The 20,705-nt window shown below is 40.1% G+C and overlaps 2 protein-coding genes across 3 annotated transcripts in view; one reads left to right on the plus strand and one right to left on the minus strand.

Moving 5' to 3' along the window:
- The window catches only part of LOC140721794 (uncharacterized), a 141,491-nt gene extending 128,707 nt beyond the window's left edge, over nt 1-12,784 (minus strand). For both annotated transcript variants that reach the window (XR_012097466.1, XM_073036593.1), the window contains exons 1-2: nt 12,530-12,784; nt 11,157-11,303 (exon numbers count right to left, since the gene is read on the minus strand). The gene's annotated coding sequence lies outside the window, so the exon portion shown is untranslated. The remainder of the gene's footprint in view (nt 1-11,156; nt 11,304-12,529) is intronic.
- Nucleotides 1-20,705, plus strand: part of LOC140721795 (uncharacterized) — a 287,528-nt gene that overhangs the window by 235,851 nt on the left and 30,972 nt on the right. The gene's annotated exons all lie outside the window — the stretch shown is intronic.

Consider the following 20,705-nt stretch of genomic DNA (forward strand, 5'->3'; position numbering starts at 1 on the left):
GCACTAGCATGCCTTACCACTTGGATATCAGTCCCCTCTTGTTCTGTTCCCCTAACTAATGAATCCCCTATCACCCCTTTGACTTTTCTCTGTCAGGTAATCCCCTTCACCACCAGTTTCTAAAGTGGTCTACCTTTTGTTGTGTTTGATGGGCACTAGAGTACTCTGCAATGGCTATTTAACCTCATTCCCCTTCCTGACTCTCTCCCAGTTTCCTGTGCCCGGCACCTTGTGTGCAACTCACCTCTCTTCATGTCATATCTATCACCCCCTCCAACTCCCGGATGATCCGGAATTCATCCATTTCAGGTTCCAACTCCTTAACGTGCAGGGTGCACATCTTGTAGGTGAGGACATCAGGGATGCTGGAGGTCTCACCACCTTCCCACCAATGTCCCCTCTAATTTGTAATGACCAGTGTGCACATAAATCATGTACTGTGCACTTTTTTTAACTCAGTGACATGTGCACAGTGAATTTTATACAGAGAGGTAATCGTTTTCACAGCTAGCAAATCACTGTTGATAAGTACTTTGATCTCCCCTGGGTTTGATCGAGTTCATCTGCACTCTCACACAACCTATGTAGCAGCCCTGTAACGGGTAATGAAGGATTTTCTCACCAAAGCTTTTGCATATTGTCCATATGTGGTTTGCTTGCTAAATTATGCTTTAAAAAGTCAGATTTGCAACTGGTTTGTTGATCAAGTTTGACTGTTTAAATGGTTAATTACGTATTTGACTGAGAAAAGAGGATAAAAGGATTTGTTCATTTTATCTAATATTTGGTTTGATTTTTGTTGTTGTTTCTTAAATTACTAACTGGTAGTCTTTTTTTCTACCAACAGGGTTTCTTTTTATATATTTATCTGGGAGGGTTAAGTTACTATGATTTTACTAATTAATATTTCTATCAATTTAGTTCAGTTAAGTATACTATTAACTTTTTTAAATCTGTTTTATTATAGCACCCTATAACTGAATTTAAAGTTTTCTTAGGGATTTAAAGCTAAACTTAAGATGGGGCTGGTTTTTCTCTCTAAGAGATTATATTATTTTGGTTCTTTTTCTGTTTAACACATGATAGAATGTAAACACTCTCCTTTGTTGAGACTTTACTGTCTTTCTTGCAAGGTCATTTTATATATTTTATGTACTGGCTGGGGGGAGGCAGAGACGAGACCAACAGAGTGGCCCATGTCTTCGCATCTATCTTAGTTCACTTGCCATTTTTTCAGGCTTTTTGGAGGGTGGGTGGGTTTAGAGTTAGGAGTTTTTTCCCATTGGGTTCCAGAGCATGCGTGTTTTCTATATGGCTTTATTCTTCATCACTGCCATCTTTGATAATCCCGTATTGGTATGTGTTCTGCGCATGTATAAAGTAAATTAGAATAAAATTATAGTATGGCAGTTAAATGGATTAATGTAATAATTTGGAATATACGTGGTTGGAATTATCCTATTAAACAAAAAAGACTTCAAATTATTGATCGATTCCAACCTGATATAATTTTTGCTCAGGAGACGCATATCAAGGCAGGAGATCAGAATAGATTTTTTCGCTGGTGGAATGGAAAACAACTCCATGCTACTTCTCAGAGCAAAACTAAGGGTGTGTCTATCTTTATTAAATCGAATATATTTACTCAAGAGGATATTGAGTCAGATTCTAATGGTAGATTTTTAATTGTTAAAGGAGTGATTTGTAATAGAAAGGTTGTTTTGGTTAATTTGTATGGTCCTAATTTAGATGATCCTGCTTTTTAAAAAAAAATATTTGCTTTACTGCCAGATTTAAATGAGTATATGTTGTTAATGGGTGGGGTTTTTAAACTGTTGCTTAAATCCTATGATTGATAAGAGCTCAACTAATCAATGACTTACAAATCATTTTGCGTCAGTTATTAACTCTTTTTTTGACCAATTTTGGGTTGATCGAATTATGGAGGCATTTACACCCTGATAACAGAGAATATTCTTTTTCTTTCCATGTTTATGAAATATATTCAAGGATTGATTATATTATAGTTGATCCCTGTCTTTTGCCTAATGTTAAAAACTGTGAATATGACGCTATTGCTATACCTGATCACGCGCCTTTGAGTTTGTCCTTTGAATTTGACGATGACATTTTTGGCCGTCCACCATGGCACATGTCTCAGACTTTATTGCAAAGCTCTGATTTATCAGTTTTATCAAAAGCCAGATAAAAGAAGTTTTTACTTTTTAATGTTATAGGAGGTATGTCTAAATTAATTATATTGGATACATTCAAAGCATTTTTATGTGGTCAGATTATTTCTTATTCAACTAAACTTAAAAAACAGACTAAAGCAAAATTAGATAAAATTTCAAAACAAATTAAAGATTTAGATAATATCTATGTGACTTCCCCTAATATTGACATTTAAAAAAAGGGTGGAACTTCAATCATAATATAACCTATTATTAACTCATTCAATTGAAGGTTATCTACTTAAGTTAAAGACCCAATTTTATATGTTTGGAGATAAAAATAATAAACTACATGCATCTCAATTAAAATCAGCTGGAGCCAAGAGGCAAATTTTGAAAATTCGTAGAAAAGATGGTACCCTGGCTCGGGATTATGAAGAAATTAATAAGATTTTTCAAGTCTTTTATACTGAACTTTATAAATCTCAATGTCCAGTGGACTCTTCTGAAATGAATGTTTTTTTTTTACGAATGATTGCTTTTCCTAAAATTTCTGTTGAGGATCAAAAAACTCTGGATGCCTAAATTACTGAATCCAAAATTCATAAAGCTATTTTCTCAATGCAATCTGGTAAGGCCCTGGGACTTGCCGGTTATCCTGTAGAATTTTATTAAAAATTTGGAAAATTGCTTTCTCCATATATGTTGGAGATGTTTAAAGAATCTTTTGTGAAAAGTGATTTACCCTCTACTTTTTATGAAACTTCTATTTCTTTAATTCTCAAAAAGGATTAAGATTCTTCTGATTGTGCCTCATACAGACCTATTTCATTATTGAATGTTGATGCTAAGATTCACTTAAAGATAATGGCCAATCTGTTGGAGAGTATTTTGGGTAAAATCATTTTTAAAGATCAAACAGGCTTTATAAAGGGTCATTATTCTTTCTCAAATGTTCGGAGATTATTTACCATTATATATTCACCTTCTTCTAAAACTCCACAATGCCTTATATCTTTGGATGCTGAAAAAGCATTTGATTGAATCGAATGGAAATATTTATTTAATACTTTAGAAAAATTTGGTTTTGGTATTAATTTTAATAATTGGATTAAAATGATATAGAAAGTTTCTATTGCTTCTGTTGTCACTAATAACTGTAGGTCTCCTTTTTTCAGCTATCACAGGGGACAAGCCAAGGTTGTCCATTAAGTCCTTTGTTATGAAACTTAAGATTAGAGCCCCTTGCTATTGCTCTTTGAGAAGCCGAAAATATTCATGGGATTTTTGTGAATGAGACCATGCACAAGATCTCTCTTTACACTGATGATTTATTGGTATATATATCCAAGCCTGAATAATCTATTCCTGCTTTGCTAAAATTATATGACAAATTTGGAGACCTTTCAGGATATAAAATAAATTTTAGTAAAAGTGAATTACTTCCTTTAAATGAATCTGTCTCTATAAATGATAATATTCCTTTTAAAGTTATGGATTCTTTTAGATATTTAGGTGTTATAATTACTAAAAAATATCAGGATCTTTATAAAGCCAATTTTCCTCCTTTATTGGACTTTTTTAGATTTGTTTTTACAAGACTGTTTAATGTCTTTTTCACAGTTAATGGACAAATATGATATCTCTAATACACATTTTTCAGATATTTACAGGTTGGGAATTTTTTACGTGATTTTTTACCAATTTACCCCTTGGCCTGCTCTTTAAATTTGGCTTATGCTATTTTTCAGTTTAAACCTTTTCAAAAACAATTAATAGCAAACCTTTATAAACAGTTAATGAATGCTCGCATGTCGCCTAATGATAGGGTTCAACGCACCTGGGAAGTACAACTTCAACATTCACTTTCAGATAATCAGTGGAGTAAAATTTATTATTTAGTCAATAATTCACCTATCTGCACACGCCATATCTAAATTCAGTTTAAGATAGTACACAGGGCCCATATGTCCAAAGATAAATTGGCACATATTTTTTCTAATATAAGCCCTATTTGTGACAGATGTAATGCAGAAGTGGCTACTCTAACTCATATGTTTTGGTCATGTGTAAGTTTAAACAATTTTTGGAGGGATGTGTTTGGAATATTATCCAAAGTTATAGATGTGGATGTTCAACCTAATCCACTTACAGCAATTTTTGGGATCATTCCAGAAGAAGCAAGCAATATGTCTGCTTCCACCCAACAAAATTTTTATATTTATTTCAGAATATTCCTGTTTTTGTTTACTAAGAAGTTTTTTGATCAGATTGATTCTATTATTCTATCTTTTATTTGGGATAATAAAAGACCAAGAATTGGTAAATGTCATTTGCAAAAGTTGAAAAAGGATGGTGGTCTCACTTTCCCTAATCTATGAATGTATTATTGGGCTGTTAACGTGGTGTATGTTCTTCTGGTTATATTGGGTTGATAGGAATGAACAGCCAATCTGAGTAGACCAGGAACTGAGAGCTGTGAAACAGTTTTATTTAACTTCGTTATTAGGAGTTACTCTACCTATACAATTAGCTAAAGTTGCTAATTTAAAACTATATCCTGTGGTTAAGCACTCTTTACAAATTTGGATCCAGTTCCGCAATTTTTTTAATCTTAAAAAAGTTAAACTTTGTAGTATAATTTATCGTAATTACTTTTTTAAACCTTCTTGGAGTGTTCCAATTTTTTTAACTTTGGAAAAATAAAGGTATTAATTCTTTTTTGGATTTATTTAAAGAAGGCAGATTGATGTCTTTTGAACAATTTGTCGATAAGTATTCTCCCTTATATTCACATTTTTTACAATATCTTCAAGTTAGACATGTTTTACAAAAATATTTAAGTAATTTTCCTTACATATTGGAGGCTGATTTGTTAGATACTATTATGAATACGAACCCCTCATTGAAAGGTTCTATTGGAAGAATTTATAATTTATTATCACAAAGGGATAAGCATCCTTTACTTAAGATTAAACAGGATTGGAAGAAGGAACTCAATTTCCCTTTTATATGGGAGGATTGGACATGGATTCTGAAGCTGGTTAACTCTTCTTCGATCTGTGCTCGTCATTCACTGATTCAATTTAAAATTGTACATTATGACCATTTGACGAAGGAGAGACTTCCAAAAATATTTCCCAATGTTAACAAGTATTGTGATGTAAAAATGAGACAGCCACACTGACACATGTGTCCTGGTCATGTTCTATATTAAAACAGTTTTGGAAGTCAATCTTTTCGACAATTTCTAAAGCGCTCAGAATCAATTTACAACCTAATAAATTGACTATGCTTTTTGGAATAATTCCTCAAAATATCCATGGTATTTCTGTGTCTGACCAACATGTTTGTTACATTGATAGCTAGGAGGGCCATCTTGCTGAAATGGAAGGATATATCAGCTCCTACTTTGTCACAATGGCTCTCTCAGGTGACGCTATGTCTTGGAGAAAATTAGAAGTCGAACCTTTGTACCTTTATTTGATTTTGAGAAGAGATGGGGCTCATCTGCTCGTTATTAGCATTTCAGTTAACTGATAGATTTCCTCCACGACCTAAATGTGAATTTTTTTGATATATCTTTTCTTTCTTTTTGGCGGTTTGATGTTTATTTTTAGAGCTTTTTGTATGACGCATGGCTCCGGGGTTGTACCTCCAATGGGTTTCTTCTTTTTTCCCCGCACTTTTCTTTTTTGTTTAATTCACAAAATTTTCAATCCTCAAGATAATTTCCTCTTTTATGAGGCATTGTAAGTGTTGTTACTTCGATGCACTTGTGCTATTTTTGAATAATACTAATAATAATAAAAAGATATGAAAAGAATATTAAAGGTGAATATGTTCAGTGGGAAGAAGGATGCGAGCGGGCTATATCTGCGGATCAGAAATGGGAACAACAACCTACCAAGGGACAGGTGGGGACAACAACCCGTTTAGAAATTGACAAGCAAGGATGCTTCCTACCGTGAGTACCACCCCTCAGGAAGAGCCCAATGTAATATTGACAGTTGCTGCTACTCCAATTCCGTTTATGATTGATATGGGGGCAACTACAACCACTCTCAATTGGGAAACAGTATCGGAAAAGGGATTGCAGTTATCAGACGCAACATTCACTCTGTCTGGGTTCGAAGGCACGGAACGTACGTATTCACATAACCAGCCACTGGAGCTGGAATTCCACGGGAACCAGTGAGAGGTTTCATTTACAGTTAGCACCCCGCAGTCGGGGGTGTAATCCAACAGGGAGAGACTTGCTCTGTCTGTTGGAAGTCGAGATTCTCTGCACAGGCAATGGTGTCACCCTGTGACAGGTGAACAACTGATAGCTTCCCCAATTTCCAACCCCCCAGTGGTCGACCCCCATGTGACTCTGTGCTGTGACATTATGGGGTTCTCAGCTGAGGAAAGTCAATATTATGCACCCCTCAAGGGACAGAAGTTCCCAGTCATGGTGATTGGAGAGGTTAAAGGAAAAGTGGGCAGTGCATTACTGGCCGAATTTCCGGATTTCCTTCGGTGACAGACAGAACTGGTGGTTCCCCATACCACTGTTAGTGTTTGCCCTGGGTTCAAGCCAAAGAGCCCAGAGTTCATTGCCTACACCTTGCTGAAACAAGCCTCCAGCACTGAGGGAGACTGGCAAGACTTGGCTGCGGTCCAACTCCGATACTGGAAGGAGTCTGAGGCGAAGGCGGGACATCTGGTGAGACACACTTTTAATATTGACCGATCCCAAGACGCTGTACCCCACCTCTGAGCAAATTCAGGCCATGAAGTCGGTCGCACCAACTGTCCCCCTGTCCGGATCACCGTGAAGGAAGGACAGACTCTCCCATCCATTCTGCAATATCCCCCTCTAGCCCGAAGCAATTTTATGAGGATGGAAGCTCTTTTGTGGATCCAGCAGGGAAACAATATTCTGGCTATGCGATAGTGACAGACAGTGAAATTGTTCAGCAAGCTTCTTTTGAAGCAGCTGTTTCCGCCCAGAAGGCTGAGCTGTTTGCTCTGACTCGTGCCTGTATCCCAGCAAAAGACTAAAGTGGGAACGTTTACACAGACTCCCGTTATGCATTTGGAATTGTACATGACTACAGGGCTCTCTGGGAACATGGGGATTCCTGACTTCCTCTGGCAACCCCATTAGTAATGCCACCTTTGTAAACAAATTACTCACCACGCTACAGCTACCTCGAGTTCTGGCTGTTATGAAATGTGCTGCCCACACACGCATGTCCAACTGTGTCACTAAACACAATGCTCTAGCAGATCAGACAGTGAAAAGTGTGGCACAATCCTCAGTAGTTGTAGCCTCCTCGGGTTCCCGTCAAGCAACCCTCCATGACTAAAGCAGAACGGGTTTGCTGGACATGTGGGAGGTACGTAATTTTCAGGGGGACGCCTCTGAGGAGGAGCACAAACTGTGGTCCCAGATGGGGGTGCCAGAAAGACCCTGACCTAGGTTTTTGGATCACCCCAGCGGGACAGGTTTGGGTTCCTACACAGTTTTTACCAATATTGGCCGATTATATACATAATTGTACACACCTGGGAAAGGAGAGAATGGTTGGTAACCTGTACCCTGCACACCGGGTACAACTCCCTTGACAGGTGGATCCTTTTCTGTGTCTACAAGTTGCCTAGAGTACATTGCTATAGATACTGCTTAGTTATTATAGATGTGTTTAGTAGATGGATTGAAGCTATTCCAACTACCATTAATCCTGCTATGACTGTTGTGAAGGTATTATTATGGGATATAATTCCCAGGTACAGCCTGCCAGAGATGCTCAGCTCTGACAATGGCCCACACTTTGTGGTGAAAGTAAACGAAGGGGTATGTAACGAACTAGCTATCCAGCAACAATTCCACTGTGTACACCACCCACGGGCCACTAGCAGAGTGGAAAGAGCCTATGGCACTCTGAAGAGTAAACTGGCCAGACTAAGAGCAGCGGAGACTGGACTCACTTGGTTGAATGTCCTACCGTTAGCCCTATTCCACAAGGGTTACCCCATAGGGGTAAGCGGGGTTGTCACCAGTTTAAAACATTTATGCATGGCCCATGAGGATATCCTGGGGACCAAGACCTTGTGCACCATTGCTCCCAGAAAGCCTACCAGCAAAATTAGATATTGGAAGAGATGGGGAAATAAATATGCCAACTAACCAAAATTTTCCAAGCGTTACATTCACAGGTATGACAGGCTTACAAGGAAGAGAACTACCCTGCAGAGAGGTGTGACTATCCCACCATAGAACCTGGGAATTTATCCTGATCAGGAACTGCGATCGAGGGAAACTCAGACCTCGGTGGAGAGGACCATATCAAGTGTTACTGACCACTCCGACAGCTGTGAAACTGAAAGGGCAATCTCGGTGGATATATCGAACAGACTACAAACGTGTTACTGAAGGAAATGAGTAGAAGGACTCTCTCGGACTAAAGGAAATTGTATTGGTTGATAGTAGAGAGTGATGAACCTCTCGGTTTCTTGCTGTGGACTGTCATTTTAACAGATATTGCCTGAGTGATGTCAGCCACCAGCTTTCTCAGCTCCTGTTTGATTCTTACAAAGAGAGAGAGAGAGAGGGCTGAAACTATTTGACCATGGAGCATGTTTACACTTGCTGGCAGCTTGTGTTTACATAGCTCAAAGTTTGTTTTATTTAAGCAAGGACACACAGTCAGCCGGAGAGAAAGAAAGAAGATGGAAAGTTCGAAACAAAGGACCTAGTGGCCAAAGGTCACTGTTTGGACTCTCCTATGCGCACAAGGGTGGGTTAATTATTGATGCGTTGTATACTGAATGTGTGATTGTCACTTTGTTTGATCCACTGGAGTGGATCTGTTGGTTTGGGAGTATCCTGTGAGGACCACTTGTGCTAACCCTTGCCTGGGGGTGGTAATCACTTGAAGAGGTACCCCTGTGACCAATCACTGTTGGTGATAATTCGTATAATCCATATGGGGATTTTGTTGGAGTATCCCGTGGCTACCACTTTTGTTAACCCTTAACTGGATTCGGGTGTGTTATGTGGTAAACACTTGTGAGAAGGGATATTCTGTGGAAATCACTGTCAGTAATACGTTGTGTGTTGGATCTGGATTGGGAGTACCTTGCGGAATCTACCTGTGTGTTAACCCTTGCTTGGGTGGTAGTTCCTTCTGCAGACAGTACTCCTGTGATAAGCTACTTCTGGTGATAATTCGTATGTGGATTTAGAACAACGATGGATAAGACCTACAGCGACTGTTATCCTGTTTTACCACTGTGGAATTTGTGGAATTCAATGTAATTGCCTTCTCTTGACATTCACCTTGGATTACAAATATCTCTCTTGTCATTTATTCCATGGCTGAACTGAACTTTCATACTTCACCATCTCAAGACTTTGAGCTTGGTATTCCCTGAGCTCAGTGGTTTGGGAGTTATATTTACACATATGTGGTAAATATTGCTGCAGGTTCATTTAAACCGTTACGAGTGCGTAACAGTAGTGTTTGTGTTTATGTCTTTGAGAGGGCTCACCCCAGCATCCAGTTACGATCTTTCTGTCTCTGTCACACTTATGCCAAATGGGTAGAACTAGGGGCCCTGACAGACACAGTGTTTTGACAGATGTATCTCAGGCCCCCACCAAACGGAACTTCCTACACTGAGAAACATGCATCGTGGCCATACTTGCAGGTGCCCAGCAGCGGAGAGGAATAACTGAGACTGAGCGATCTTTGATGATAGTTTTTCTCTCCTATGGAGTAGCCGGGAATTCACGAGAGATAATCAATTTGGCTACAAGCACTTGAGGAGCTGGCCACAATACTGCAGAGGCCCTGGCAGAAACACAGACCCAAGTAACAGAAATATCCACTGAAATGATTGCAATCTGGCAAACAGTCCTATAGAATCTTACGGCTTTAGATTTTATCCTAGCTAAGAAGGGGGAACCTGTGCTATTATTGACACAGAATGCTGCACCTATATCCTTGATGAGTCTAATAACATTACATTCCTCTCCAAGCACATTGCCTAGGAGATTGACAGCATCAAGAAATTAGGGCAGGATTTACACAGGTTCACTGAAGAGTCAAAATGGTGATCTTCGAAGGCCTGTTTGGTAATATGTGAGGCATAATATTGCATTATGGCCTAATAGTTGTACATATCATTGTTATAGTTACTGTTGTATGCCATTTTTACCCACTGAGAAGTCAAAACTGTATTCGGTTGCTTTCTCTGTAAAAAAAATTACTGTTTTGTTGCTCATGTAACAATCAAAAAGCAGGGAATGATGAAGTATGGTTTAACACTTCGTTAAAAAATAGCAGCCTGTTTTTCTGAAAGAAACTGCTGATGATCAGTAGATGTACTAAGCCATGCTGAGCCATATTTCTTCTTGAAGGTAGCTAGCTAGGGTTTCAGGACGCTCATCGCCTTGTGTGTTCATGTGCAGAGAAAGGACAGCTTCAGTCTGTTCTGTGTGTATAAGCCATTTTATATTTGTGTACAAATTGTGTATTGTGTAATTATTTTGTAATTTGTATTTAGGGGCTCCAGCCTGTCATGTAGTAAATAACTTTGGTTCCAGCCTGTCTTGTGTGGGGGGTATCTGGATGGATATATCTGTGGTGAAGGGGAATTGTTAGTCAGTTAGTGGATTGGGCGGGAACAGTCATTGACTGTTCCTGTTTGAGCGACTAACTGAGTAAGCCCCAGATACTTGGAATAAAGAGTTTGTACTTATACAGTCTATGAGAGACTTCTCTCCAGATTCGACTTCCACAAAATGGGAGTGGTTTTAAAGGGCTGGGCTGCTGGAAGCACATTACCAGATCCGGAGTGATTGCAACTGGGTCTGACAGAGGCATAACTGGTTCTTCAGGGCACATTCAGTCTCGCTCCAGCTGTTTCCTACCTTCCCTTGTACAGGTATGTAATGTCTAAAGGACCAGTGTTTGAGTAAATGAGACTCACCAAACTTTCTCTTGACTGAATCACTGGAATCTCCGAGTCAGATGGGTTCTCTCCAGTTGATGCTCTCAGTCCTCGGGCTGGTTCACTTGTTGTTGTTCCCTCATCTTCAGTTGTGGTTTTTCTTCCAATAAATCTCTCACTGCAGGTCTAACGTTAACATGAAAGATAATGAAGCACATTAACAATAAAAAGCAGAACCAAACATTTCTGCTTAATGTTACTAAGAACAAAACTCACTGAAATTTAAACGTTGAAGGGCAGATATAATGATCTCAGTGAACAATCTTTTATTGTCCCTCACATGACACAAAAGAATATGGGATAAGAAGGAGCCATCATTCAGTCACGGTAAAGACATAAGGAACAGAATTAGGTGATTTGATCCATCTGATCTGCTCCACCATTTAAACATGGCTGGTTTTTATTCCAACACCATATTCCTGCCTTCCTCCTGTAACCTTGAAGCTATTTAGCAATCTTGAATATATTAATCTCTGTCCATAAATATACCCAAATCACAGCCTCAACCAACCTCTGTGGCAACAAATTCCCACACTTCGGACACCTAATGCAAAAAAAATCTCAACTGAATTTTAACGGGAAGCATCTTTATTCTGAGACTGTGAGAGTCTGTCAGATCACAGACTCTCTGTCTAATGGAAACATCCTCTCCATGTCCACTGTATCCAGGCTTTTCAGCATTCGGTAGGTTTACTTAACCATACATCCCCCCACCACCCCCACCGTCCCTCTGAACTCCATTGAGCACAGGTCCAGAACCATCAAATGCTCCTCACACATAACGCCGATCACTCCTGAGATTATTCATGTGAACCTCGTTAGCAAACAACTGCACTGAACACATTTCCAGCAATAACAGACAAACTGGTACCAGGATAATTGACAGGGAAAAATTGTGCTTCCTTTACTGATGTACTATCACAGATCGAGTCATTTCCATTTCCAGGTTAAATGTAATAAAAAGAAAGTGGAATTACCAGAAACACTCAGCAGGTAAGGAACAGCTGCGGGGAGGGGAACAAACTTTACAATTCAGGTTAATGACGTTTCGTCAGAATGACTTCAAACATTTAGTTTTTAGTGCAGATCTCCAGCAACTTGAGATTCTGCCTGATTTCCACCAAATGACAGACTGGTGACAGTGAGGGGTGGGGGAATTTCCAAACACAGTTTGAACGCCAGACTCACGGGTCCTAGTCCCTACTGTTGTAAACATGGAAAAGCCGGTCCGGAGACGTCAGAACACACCACAGCTACTGAATTAATGATACATACTACTGTATAAAGAGATTCGAAAATGACAGAGTTAGAAGAAACAACAAGAACTTTGCCATATATACTTTAACCCTCACCAAATTTTTATCAACACACCATAGAAAGTTTCCCATCCGGACACTTCACGCTTTGCATGGTAACTGCTCCGCCCGTGACTGCGAGGAACTGCACAGTCATTTGGATCCAGATCAGCACATCACAGAAACCATTCTCCCCACTAGACTTCCCAGTCCCTCGGTAAAGCAGTCAGTGAAATCAAAGATCCCCACAACCTGGGACGTTCTCCTTTCTCACCCACCCCAGTCCGGGAGAAGACACAACAGCCATAAAGCTCCAGGACAAATGTGAGGAGCCTCAGGAAGCGAGCCGAATTGGAATGTTAATCTGACTAAGTGGCCAAAAACACACCACGTGATCTTGCGTCACAAAAGCGGAGGGCGGGGTGAATCTGCGATACACAGCCTCACGTGACCTGTTGGCGGGACTTCCATTTCAATTCTGAGGAAATAGACACCCTGTACTCCTGGTTTGGATCGTTCAATGCAGATTATGTGAAGGGGACACATTTCTGACGAGCCCAGATAACTGGAAAATAAATGAGTAACTGGGCCCTCAGTTCGGGGCTCACGGCCAACATCGGATCTCCCCGCTCGGGATCGGTCTCAATACTCACCGATGGGAAAGTGATATCTTCCGCTCAGCAGACAGGGATGCTGACCGTGGAGACGAAAAGCCTTCCCCGATCACACAGACGACCCACTTCAGCAATGAGCGGAGATGAAAACACCGTCCGCCCGGAGAAGCTGGGCATGCGCGAAGCCGATCGTTTCAGTGTCCGGAGGGCGGGGCCTCGGAAACAGATGCACAGATGCTGCCCATCTACGGTTAAATGGGAGGGGCAAAGGAATCACGTGACGGCTTTGGTCTCTCTCTCTCTCTCTCTCTCTCTCTCTCTCTCTCTCTCTCTCTCCTCTCTCCTCTCTCTCTCTCTCTCTCTCTCCCTCTCTCTCTCTCTCTCCTCTCTCTCTCTCTCTCCTCTCTCTCTCTCCTCTCTCTCCTCTCTCTCTCTCTCTCTCTCTCTCTCCCCCCCCCCCCCCCCCCCCCCCCCCCCAGACTGAGAACCAGCTACCACTACTCTGTGGACAGAAATAAACTTGCCGCTCACATCTCCTCTCACCTTAATGTATTAGTCATTTCAACCCCCAGGAAAAATATATCGTCTGTCCACTCTATCCATTCCTCTCGTAATCCATCCAGTCTCACCCCAGCCTGCGCCGCTCTGGAGAAAACAACACAAGTTTGTCCAGCCTCTCGTTATAGCTCATGCCCTCTAATCCAGGCAGTGCCCTGGTAAAACCTCTTCTGCGCCCTCTCCGATATCCTGATATCCTTCCGAGGATGGGGCGACCAGAACAGTATGAAACACTCCAGATGTGGTCTAACTAGTTTTATAAAATTGTTGTTACGAAGTGTGACGTTTTAGAAACGAACCAGCAGCAATAGAGTTCACACTGGTGTCTGGTTTTGATGTTAAAGCCATTCACTTTATTAGTTTCTACTTATGATGTAGTAACTTAATGAAATAAAGGGAAGTTACCAGTGTTAAGTGTATATATGTGTAAATATAATTCCTAGACTATCGAACGTGAGGGAACAAAGCTCAGAGTCTTGAGATGGTAAAGTAGAAAGTTCAGTAATCCACGGAATAAATGATGGGAAAGAGGATATTTGTAATCCAGGGTGAAACGTAGAGAAAAGGCCGTTACTTCAAAATAACCGTCGACGAGTTCTTATCCGTTGAATCCGTCCACATATGAGTTATCAGCGAAAGTGACCTGTCACAGGAATACCGTCTTCCAGGGGTTATCACACAACATACCCAGGCAAGGATTAACACAAGATATTCCAAAATCCACTCCTATGGATTATACGAAGTGACAGCCACACACATTCGTTGTGGTTCCGTGTACCGATGATCAACCCACTCCTGTGGGCATAGGAGAGTTCCAAGCCTCAGCTGTGACTAACTGAAGCGATCAGCTTTTCCAGTCTCTCTCTCTCTTTAGATTGGCCGACTGCCTGTCTGCAGATCGCTCTCTCTCTCTCTCTTATGGTTCAGTCCACAGTCAGCGCTGTCAGCCTGTGACTGACGTCATAGCCCCGCCTACTCACGCCGGCGCTCTTAAAGAAACAGTCACAGTACGACCGCAGGCTCGTAACAGCCGCAACATAACTTCCCGACTTTTGAACTCAATGCTTCAACTAATAAAGACAACCATGCCATTTGCCTTCTTAACCACCTAATCAATCTGTGCAGTCTCTTTCAGGGAGCGATGAACTTGGAGTCTAAGATCCCTCTGATCATCAACACTGTTCAGGGTTTTGCATTTAACAGTGTACTGTCTCATACATTCGACCTACCGAGCTGCCAAGATGATCATCACTAATCAAATCTCACTGAGATTTCTCAGGTCCTGTTGAATTTATTGCCAAGTGCACAAGTACGGGAAGGTACAGGTACAGAGAAACACTGACTTGTGGCAGCATCACAGGCAAGTACATTCAGATAACACACGGAACACAAATTGTACGATTCTCTGTCAGTAACAATCTATAAACATGTTTTATGTCATTAACAGTATCTAAAATACATTGTGTCATGATCAATATTATAATGTGCATTTTGTATCAATAACAGACTTGGAAATGATGATTTTGGTCCCTGTCTCCATTCCTCCTGAAATCCACAACCAGCTCCCTTGTTTTTGTCACAATGAGGGAGAGGTTGTTTTCTTGACACCACTGTGTCGGGGTGATGACTTCTTCTCTGTAGGCTGCCTCGTTATTATTTGAGATTAGGCCAGTCAGTGTAGTGTCGTCAGCAAATTTACTTAACAGATTGGAACTGTGGGTGGCGACACAAGTCATGGGTGCTTCGAGAGTAAAGGCGGGGGCCAAGGAGACAACCCTGTGAGGTATGTGTGCTGAGGGTCAGAAAGACAGAGGTGAGGGAGCCCACTCTTACCACCTGCCGGCGATCGGACAGGAAGTCCAGGATCCAGCTGCACAAGGCAGAGTGAAGGCCGAGGTCTCTGAGCTTCTTGTCGATACTTCACTCCTTCGTATGGCTACTGCTCTGCCCATGAGTGCAAGGAACTGCAGAGAACTTTGGAGAGCAGAGAACATCAGAGAAACAAGCCTCCCCTCCATAGACTCTTCCTACAATTCCCCTGCCTCGGAAAAGCAGGCCATGTACTCAAAGATCCTCACAACCTGGACATTCTTGCTGCAAACCCGCTCCCCCATCGGGGAAGAGATACAAAAGCCTTAAAGCGCGAACCATCCGGCTCAAGGACGGTTTCCTGTCTGTGGTTATAAGTCAAATGAATGATAAAATGGACTCGGCCTCACAATGTAACTCGACGTGACCCTGCACCATATGTCTAGTGATTGTTTTGCCAGTTTCATTTTTCATTTTTAGAATTTTTTTATTGACACATAATCTTCTACAGCTATAAAATGATACAAAGCGTCAATAGATTAATATGTATTCAATTAATAAAGCTAAAAGAACTGATCGTAAAATATAAAAATGGAAAATATATATATCGAAAAATAAGGGAAAAAAGTACCCCATCTCCCTCGGAAAAAAGCCCAGTAACCACAAAAAAAGGGGAAAAATCCATTAGGAATGAACCCTCCGGAGCAATACGTTTGACCATCATCTAAATTTTTTAAAAAAAGCATCATCAACTGTCATTTCATATTTATAAAAAAATAAAATTGGACGGAAACCATATAGCATAATTCAAATTAAGTGATAATATTTGGCAAAAGAACCCCATCTTCTCTCAAAATCGAATCGAGTATCAAAAGTTCTACTTCTATTTTTTCCAAACTAAGACATAACATTCCTTGAGAAAACCATTCAATTAATGTAGGGGAAGAAATATCTTTCCATTTTAATAAAATAGCCCTTCTTGTCAGTAGTGTAACAAATGGAATTACATGTTGATCTGAAGATGAAATATCCTGAATATGAATTAGAGCTATTCCAGTCAATCTATTAGGTTGTAAATTCATTTTCAGAGCTTTAGAAATTGTAGAAAATAAAGATTTTCAAAACGATTTTAATGAAGAATATGACCAGAACATATGTGACAAAGTAGCTACTTCAGTTTCACATTATCACAGCATTTGCCTGTAGTAGGAAATATTTTAGATAGTCTCTCCTTTGTAAAATAATAACGGTGAACAGTTTTAAATTGAATTAACAATGGTTGGCACATACAGAAGAAGAATTTACGTTTTTCAAAACTCGAAGCTAATCTTCTTTAACAAGGGTCATATTAAGTTCTCTCTCCCAATCTTGTTTAATCTTTAGTGATAGGTTCTCCTTTTGTAACAAAAATAAATTATAAATTCTGCTAATAGAACCTTTCACTAAGGGATTCAATTTCAAAATGGTATCCAACAAATCAGATTCTTGTAAATATGGAAACTTAGGTAAACATTGTTGTAAAAAATGTTTCACCTGGACATATTGCAAAAAATCTGTACGAGCGAGAGGAAATTTGTTAATTAACTCTTCCAAGGTCATCAATCGACCATTACAAAATAAATCTGTAAAAGAATGGATCCATTTATTTTTCCATAGGAGAAAAATTGGGTCAGTTCTTGATGGTTTAAATGGAAAGTTTCGATATAAAAACTATACAACGTAAATTGTTTAATTTTTTAAAAAAAATTACGAAACTGAACCCAAATCCGTAGGGATTGTTTAATAACCGGGTAAATATTTAAATTTGGAATTTTAGAGAGCTGTAAAGGTAATGGAGCTCCTACAACTAACGTTAAATAAAATTGTTTAACAGCTTTTAATTCCAAATCAACCCATAATGATTTTTGGTTCTTATCAAGCCAATATAACCAAAAATATAGTTGTCTAATATTCACAGCCCAATAATACAGTCTTAAATTAGGAAGTTCAAGTCCACCATCTTTTTTTTAGAATTTTGTAAATGATACTTATTAATTCTTGGTCTCTTATTATTCCAAATAAAGGAAGAAATAAGAGAGTCAATTTGATCGAAATTTGTTTTAGTTAAAAAGATGGGTATATTTTGGAATATATATAAAAATCTAGGTAAAATCATTTTCACAGCATGAGTACGACCTCTTAAAGAAAAAGTAAATGGATTCCATCTCGAAAATTGTTGTTTCATGGAGTCCATTAAAGGAACTATATTCGCTTTATAAAGATCTTTATATTTTTTAGGTAATAATAATACCTAAATATCTAAATATATTAACTATTCTAAAAGGAATATCATTATATATACTAAAAGGGACATTTAATGGAAACAATTCACTGTTATTCAAGTTAAGTTTATATCCTGAAAATTTACCGAAATCTTTAAGTGTTTCCAAAAGAGAAGGAATTGATTCCTCAAGATTTGAAATAAAAACCAAAAGATAATCTGCTTAAAGAGAAATCTTATGTATGGTTCCATTCATAGAGATGCCATGAATATTTTTTAGCTTCACTTAGTGTTATAGCAAAAGTCTCCAATACAAGATTAAATAATAAAGGGCTTAATGGACATCCCTGTCTAGTGCCACGAGAAAGTGAGAAAAAAGACCTGCAGTTATTCGTAATGACAAGCTCAAGGACGGCTTCCCGTCTGTGGTTAGAAGCCAAATGAATGATAGAATGGACTCGGTCTCACAATGTAACTCGACGTGAACCTGCACCATATGTCTATCTGCACTGCACTTTCTCTGCAGCCATAATACTTTGTTACAGTGATTGTTCTGTTGTATATCAGCTCAATGGACTGTTGCAATGTATCGATCTGTTCGGATGGTACGTCAGGCAAGATTTTCATTGGAAGTTCAGTACGTGATGATAGTAAACAAATTCCCCATTTTAATTGTGCGGAAATATTAGACAGACTGAGCTTCTGCTCTGGAGCCACAGAAGGAAACTGAACTGTTGTCATTTCTGAAATGAACTGAAATGTTGTCCAGCCTCTCGTTATAGCTCGTTCTCTCTAATCCAGGCAGTATCCTGGGAAACCTCTTCTGCGCCCTGTCCAAAGCCCCGGCATCCTTCCGAGAATGGGGGCGACCAGAACTGTATGAAACACTCCAGATGTAGTCTAACTCGTTTTATAAAACTGTGTTACGAACTGAAGCGTTTTAGAAACGGACCAGCAGCAATAGAGTTCACACTGGAGTCTGGTTTTGATGGTAAAAACACTCTGTTTATTAGTATCTACTTATAATATAGTAACTTAACGAAATAAAGTTAACAGTATTAAGTGTATATATGTGTAAATGTAACTCCCAGACTATCGAGCCTGAGGGATCAAAGTTTAGAGTCTTGAGATGGTAAAGTAGGAAAGTTCAGAAATCCACGGAATAAATGACGGGAGAGAGATATTTGTAATCCAGGGTGAAACGTAGAGAAAAGGCCGTTACTTCAAAATAACCGTCGACGAAGTTCTTATCCGTCGAATCCGTCCACAGACGAGTTCTCAGTGAAAGTGACCTGTCACAGGAATACCGTCTTACATGGTTACCACACAACATACCCAGGCAAGGGTTAATACAAGATATTCCAAATTCCACTCCTATGGATTGTACGAACTGACAGCCACACACGTTCGTTGTGGTTCTGTGTACCGATGATCAACCCACTCTTGTGGGCATAGGAGAGTTCCAAGCCTCAGCTGCGACTAACTGAAGCTATCAGCTTTTCCAGTCTCTCTCTCTTTAGACTGGCCGACTGCCTGTCTGCAGATCGCTCTCTCTCTCTCATGGTTCAGTCCACAGTCAGCTCTTTCAGCCTGTGACTGACGTCATAGCCCCGCCTCCTCACGCCGGCGCTCTTAAAGAAACAGTCACAGTACGACCGCAGGCTCGGAACAGCTGCAACACAACTTTCCGACTTTTGAACTCAGTGCTTCAACTAATAAAGACAACCATGCCATTTGCCTTCTTAACCACCCGATCAATCTGTGCAGTCTCTTTCAGGGAGCGATGAACTTGGAGTCTAAGATCCCTCTGATCATCAACACTGTTCAGGGTTTTGCATTTAACAGTGTACTGTCGCATACATTCGACCTACCGAGCTGCCAAGATGATCATCACTAATCAAATCTCACTGAGATTTCTCAGGTCCTGTTGAATTTATTGCCAAGTGCACAAGTACGGGAAGGTACAGGGACAGAGAAACACTGACTTGTGGCAGCATCACAGGCAAGTACAGTCAGATAACACACAGAACAGAAATTGTACGATTCTCTGTCAGTAACAATCTATAAATATGTTTTATGTCATTAACAGTATATAAAATACATTGTGTCATGATCAATATTGTGTCATGATGCTTCGTTATTATTTGGGATCCGGCGGATCAATGTAATGCCGTCAGCAAATCTAATTAGCAGATTGGAACCCGCCACTGCAGCCCCACAGTGCACTATGTACTGATTGCAAAGCTACGAAATTGCATGTGAATAGCCTCCCCTCCCCCAACTCCACTCTTTCTGCGTCACCAGCAGACTGGGGCATCTGACATCTCGCTGCCTCCGCCAGGACGTTAAACTGTGAACAACTGTGGTCAGGGACTGATCTCTGGGGTACTCCAAACGCTACCTCCTTCCAGTCTGAAAACGACCCACTCATCCAGACACACACTGCCGGCAGTTTATCGATCTCCAACGAAAAAGCCTAATCACCTACTCCTGAGGGTCAATACCATTGCTGACTCTGATTTTACCACCGTCAAATGCCAGGAGGGACATAATATTCAGAAAGTCTCTAGTCACAGCCGTGTAAATAAAATGTGATCTCAGCAGGTGTGTGGCGCATGCTCAGAATGCGAAGGAGACAGACAAACTGAGCCAAGTCACAGACTGATGAAGGGGAGGAATGATCCATTTTGATACAGAGAGGGAAGCAGAGAGTTTGATATTGTGCCTGATGCCGGAACTGTGGCCAGTTAGAAGATGAAGTCTTGTCCCCCCAAATTATTTTGAGTTGTGACAGTGTTTTTTCTCAGAAGGCACCATAGAAACTAAAATTATCTGAACTGAAATGTTGTCCTTCACCCACTGACGTGGTTTGTAAACTTTTACCAGCTTAGAAAAGTCAAAGGATTTAAGTATGGGAATCACAAACACGTTAGTTGCTTTGTGATTGCTCGTTAGTTCCGCTGTATCTGTCAGTTCACCAGCGCTTGAATGC

Source organism: Hemitrygon akajei, unplaced genomic scaffold (genome assembly GCF_048418815.1).
Source record: "Hemitrygon akajei unplaced genomic scaffold, sHemAka1.3 Scf000061, whole genome shotgun sequence".
Classification (NCBI taxonomy): Eukaryota; Metazoa; Chordata; class Chondrichthyes; order Myliobatiformes; family Dasyatidae; genus Hemitrygon; species Hemitrygon akajei.